Source organism: Pinus tabuliformis, chromosome 2_2 (genome assembly GCF_031772625.1).
Source record: "Pinus tabuliformis cultivar Carrire ecotype Pingquan chromosome 2_2, CPIR1, whole genome shotgun sequence".
Taxonomy (NCBI): domain Eukaryota; kingdom Viridiplantae; phylum Streptophyta; class Pinopsida; order Pinales; family Pinaceae; genus Pinus; species Pinus tabuliformis.
In genome coordinates, this window is record NC_142300.1 from 328,571,283 (window position 1) to 328,577,320 (window position 6,038).

A 6,038-nucleotide genomic window follows, 5' to 3' on the forward strand; every position below is an offset into this window, starting at 1 on the left:
TCTTATCTTGATGAAATTATCACTAGAGAAGCAATATTCATGTTTAAATACATACATCAAGCAAAGATTGATTACACAGCCTATTTTCAGGCATGCTAACATAAAACTAAGTGACATCCTATCCCATAAAAATACAATATTACTACCATTTTACAATGAGGGCCTCTACTCCATGAAGAAAGAATACTACTAGAAACAACATAAGCACCCCAATCACATAGTGCAATGGGGCTTGTCAGACATCCTCTCTTTGATGACCATGCAAGAACAAATATATCTAGATAATTTTTGGATGAATATATAGTTGTGGATGACATACAAGATAGCCCAATACCATTCTTAGCTCTCATATTTGCAAAGACCTACATCTATTTCACATCTTTAAGCATCACCTTATCTCTTTAATGATTTATCTAGTTCCACATTTCTAGAGTGTCATCTTTTATGTCTAGGCTTATAACAGGTAAAGTCTCTATCCACACCCTTCACAATTCGTAATCTTAAGTGTCACTTTCCCGTCTTATAGATCGACTAGTTTTGGCCATCCATGCCAATAATGGTGGACAAAACTCTTTTCTCTTGACAACATCTATCCCACATCTTAAGGAATTAATTGTCTCATTTAGTTAAGCTAAAACCTGCATTTAAAAGTGACCTTGTTTAATCTTTCCACCATTGGCATGGAGATGTTTAATGAGGTCCTTTAGAATCTTGAAAAACATGACCACCCATTTTTGATGTGTGAAATGCAAATCCTCTTCCCCTACTACGTGGTTTTTCCCAAGAATTGGATGATGGTTCTTGTGTTCCAATCACCACAATTAGGAAAAAACACACCATTGAGTAGCACTCATTCCAAATAGGCCAAACTGAAATTGTTTTCCCTCCATGCACACCAATCTCCAGCTTGGATTTCACAAGTACGTAGCTTGGTGCATGTAATGATAATTCTTATTCAAATAAGATGATTGAGGAGTCTATTCCTCTCATGTTATTCATTACAATAAATTATCTATGTTTAGGAGGAACTATTTTCAACTTTTCATAATTTAGTTACAAGATGGATATAGAAATTGTATAAAATGAATTGTTGAAATGTATATAATCCTAGCGGGATAATCAAATCCACCAAACAAAAATAGGTATTTCTAACTGACAAGTGTCAAGTTTCCCTAAGGAATCCTTATATGAAATCACTATTGCTACATGATCTTATTGTCCATTTGAGTTAGATGTACAAACAAAGATCAAACAACATGGTAGCATGTCAACAATGAAACTATACCAATTTTAATAAAGAGAAGACCAATTGAGATTCCTCTGTGGACTAATTTTGAAACACATATTACATGTCTTCTCTATCCTCCACATTCTGAGTCAACCCTTTATTATCTTTAAACTATGACACAGGTTATTTGATCAATACATCCAATGTATTCTCCTTTTCTTTGCCCCAAAATTAGATTCTAGTATTAGATTTAAGAAGTATGCTCTATTCTCTAATGGCAAACTCAATGGTACACAACATTGTACTCAAAGCATATAATATCACTAATATAACAACCAACTTGTTGTACAAGTTGAATTATGTTGCCTGGGAAATAAAGGGTATCATTGATGGGAACCATGTTTGTTGACCAAGCTAAGGCTCAAAGATGGAACATGTTGTTGGCATTATGATACATATGTTGTACTTGATGGCAACCCACTTATAGTAGAACAACTCACTTGTATATGGTAACTAGATGAATCTACAGGAGAGATATCAGATGTGACAGAATGCATGGCAGTTCAAAGGAATCATTTCAAAAGTAATATGGAAGATTACAGTGTAACAGGTTTATTTAGAAGTAACAGGACATTGGTACAGAAGAACAGGAAGATGGAACTTAGGTCTATTGATCAAAATAAAGAATGTAAAGGAAAAGGTTGATGTAAATTAGTTTAAGAAGTATACGCATGTCCACTTAGTCAAAATAGCGTATACACACTGGTCCATAGATTAAAAATAGCATATACGTATACATGCACTCCCATAGGAGGAAAAGCGCGTACATGTTAGAAAACCAAGGTTTTGGTCCGAGGTATTTGGTCCGAGGTATTGACCCTAGGTATTTGGTCCAAGGTATTGGTCCTAAGTGGTTTTGATCCAAGGTATTGACAAAGGATATAAGTATATAAGGAGGAAAAGATCAAAGGGCTAGGAGCACCAGTAATAAATATATTATAAAGTGTCATATCAAAAGAAAATATACATGTTATGGGTTTCTGATGCTTTGCTTGATCTAGACTAAATATGCACATGAGCAATTGATGATGGATCAAGATCATAATGACTTATTATTATTGAATGTTTTATTCTTTAAATATCGTGATCTGGGTTTGTCTGAAGTGCAAAGGTGCAGTGAAGTTTTAAAGTAAGAATTTGCAGATTTATACGCTAGTTCGCTTTAATGAAGGTGCGTATACACGCCGATTCAGCCCTTCCAAGTAGTGTATGCAAAAGAAAAAGCTTGATGTTCAAGGATGGCTGATCTATCAGATCAGTGCTGTTGTTTTACTGTTGTCTATCAATGAATTCTTCTTAGATCTGAATGTAAAACTGAATGCATAAGGAGGTTGGTATTTGATTGATTGATTGTATAAGTGAGAAGAAGTAATCTCTGTCACTGCCTATGTAAAGCTCTGTAGGTTGACAGTAGATATTTAATATATTGTTGGTTGGTACATACTTGATTCAAAACTTTATGTTTGCAGTAGTTTTGAAGATATAAGAAGGTTTGATTAACGGTAGCATATACACATAGTTTGTGTTCAGCCAAGTAACGTATACACTCTAAAGCATGATTTTTTGAAGTTACAGCTGGTTCTGAATGATGATGCAGGGTTCTGAGTTCAGCACAGTGTTTTGGTGTCAGTGATCTGCTTGTTCATATTAACTGAATGTTGGTTGATGCAATTTTAAGTTTAAAAAGTTTTTGATTGGTCCAGTATGAAAATTGGATGAAACGTGGCCTTTAGATTGTGGTGTTGTGATCCAGGAGTATCTAGTCTGAAAATTCATGAAATGTGGTCCCTAGAGGAAGAAAGAAGGTTGTAGCCTTCTGTAGGTCGACGCCTACATACTAGTAATCATAAGGCTAGTACAAGAGCTAGGGGTTTGCAACTCCCTTCTAGTAGAAGCTGGAAAACGAGAGAAGGTTGTAGCCTTCTGCAGGTGGGTGCCTGCGTACTGGTATGAGTCTGCACTAGTACAAGATTGTAAACAGATTTTCTTATTATTAAAAGAAGACAGAGACGACAACAGCAGGTGGTTTTCACCCACATTTGGTTTCCACCTTAAATATTGGTGTTCATGTGTGTTGCTTATGTGTGATGTTTTATTCTTCTTTCTCTGCACTGTCTAATAAGTTACTGATGTACTGGTTTAATATCAACACATGATAAATTGTCTAAATTAGAAGTTCTTTTGATATACACTCATTTCTTTAATCACAATTGCGTGTACACGCTAGTTTACTTCACTGAAGTAGCGTATATAAATCTGTTTGGGAAATAAAATTATTGATCTGATAATACTGATTCACCCCCCTCTCAGTATTATTTCCAACAATTGGTATCAGAGCAGGTCCTTCAGAAGAAGCTTGATCGCTTGAAGGGAGATCCATCAAGATGAATAATCACAAAAGCATGGGATCCATCAGACCACCAATCTTTGATGGGAGCAACTTTGTTTATTGGAAAATAAGAACCACGACCTATCTACAATCTCTTGGAACAGATGTCTGGGAATTGTGGAAGGAGGATATACATTTCCAACAAAAATTCCTACAGACGCGGCAGGTAAAAAGCAATATGAAACCAATGCCAAAGTTGTCAATACTTTATTGGGAAGTTTGTCACAATCAGAGTTTGTCAAAGTCATGCAACTCAAATCAGCCAAAGAGATATGGGACAAAATCGTTCAGAGCTACAAAGGAGACTCTCAGGTAAAACGTGCTAAGCTTCAAACTCTCAGAAATTAGTATGAAACTCTTAAGATGCATAGTAATGAAAGTATAGCTAGTTACTTCTTACGTATAGATGAGGTTGTTAATTGTATGAAGAATCTGGGTGAAGAAATAAAGGAAGTTACCTTAGTTGAGAAAATTTTGAGATCCTTGTCTGCTAAATTTGAATCAAAAGTGTCTGCCATAGAAGAAAAACAGGATCTGCAGAATATCACTATGACACAGCTTCACGGAATCCTAACTGCTTTTGAGATGAGAAAAGGAGCTCCATCAGAAATGAGAGACTCTGCATTTAAAGCTTCAGCAAAAGGAAAAGAAAAGGAAGAACACAATGAATCGGGACACATTTCAGAAGAAGAGGATGAGGTAAATTTTGTCAAGAAGCTTCAACAGGGTTCTGGAAGGTTTAGAGGTAAGCTCCCTTTCAAATGCTTTGCTTGTGGCAGAGTCAGTCATTATGCTGCCAGATGTCCTCATAAAGATAAATATGAAAAAGGAAAGGAATATGCAAAAGGGAATAGGAAACAAGTTGTGAATAAAAGGAGTTACTATACTCATGAAGATAGTGATGGCTTATCTAATAGTGATGAAGATGAAACTGGACAAGATTATTACAGACTTCTCATGGCTTATGATAGCGATGATTTTTGGGATAGTTTAGAAGAGGACAATGATGGTTTATCTAATAGTGATGATTATAAACTTCTCATGGCTTATGACGATGATAATTTTTGGGATGCTTTAGAAGAGGAAAAATTTCATGAAGAAATCTCTAAACTCAAAATATGTTTAGAAGAAAAGAATATGATCATAGATACCTTGACATACCAACTTGCTGAAAAAGAAAAACACAATGAAAAACTAGAATGTGAAATTGTGGGTCTAAGAAAAGATCTTGAGAAAACAAAATCTCTCAATTTTAGATTTGCTAAAGGATCAGAAACTTTAAATGAAATTATCAAAGTTTAACGTTCTCCTCTGATAAAGGCAGTTCTTGGATATAGTGAAGAAGCATCTCAATCACAGAAGTCGTCAACCTCCACCAAAAGCTATCTTGATGCAGCAAAGACTAGTGAACAGTATGACAATCATCAGCGAAGGCATAAAGATGATCACCAGGTAAATCATACTCAATTTGCTCCAAGGATGAATATCAATAGAAGCCACAACTAACCTCAAGCAAATCATGCTCAATTTTCTCCAAAGATGAATATCAATAGAAACTGCAATCAACAGGTAAATAGATTCAATAGTCGCGGAAACTTTTTTAATGGGCAATGTTTTTCATGTCATAATTTTGGGCACAAAGCTGCTCAATGCGTTGCTTACAAAACCATCATGACTAGAGAAGCACGAAATCAAAGGAATGTAACAGGGATTAAGAGAAGTTCCTATAATAACTTTTCTCCTCTTGAAAATGAAATAGAATGCTCAATCTGTAACAACTTTGGTCATGAAGAATTTGAATGCAAGAGAAAATTTCAGCAAACACCTCAAAATGAGCAAATGTCGTTAAATCCCAAGATATGGAGAAGGATAGAATCTCAAACAGAAAGATGTGGTATAGCCTTGTATGCAGAAGGATAAGAAAATCAGTGGTACATCGACAGTGGATGCTTCAAACCCATGACAGGTGACAAAGAGAAACTTCACTCATATAATGCCTTAGAAAAGGAAAATAATGTCTCATTTGGAAATGACACTCCAGCTATCATAAAAGGTAAAGGTTCTGTTTTTTTGAAAGAAAAGGTTAAAGCTAGAAATGTTATGTATGTAGATGGTTTAAAGTATAACCTGTTGAGTGTCAGTCAAATGTGTGATCAAGGAAATGAAGTGTTGTTTCAAGCAAATGGATGTGTTGTTCGTGAGCTTGATACAGGAGAGACTGTGATCAAAGGTACAAGAACTCCAAACAACTTATACATACTCAAAGGAGGACAACAACAGTGCTATCTAAGCAAAAATGATGAAAACTGGTTGTGGCATAGAAGATTGGGACATCTAAGCTTTTCTCAAATAAGAAAAGCA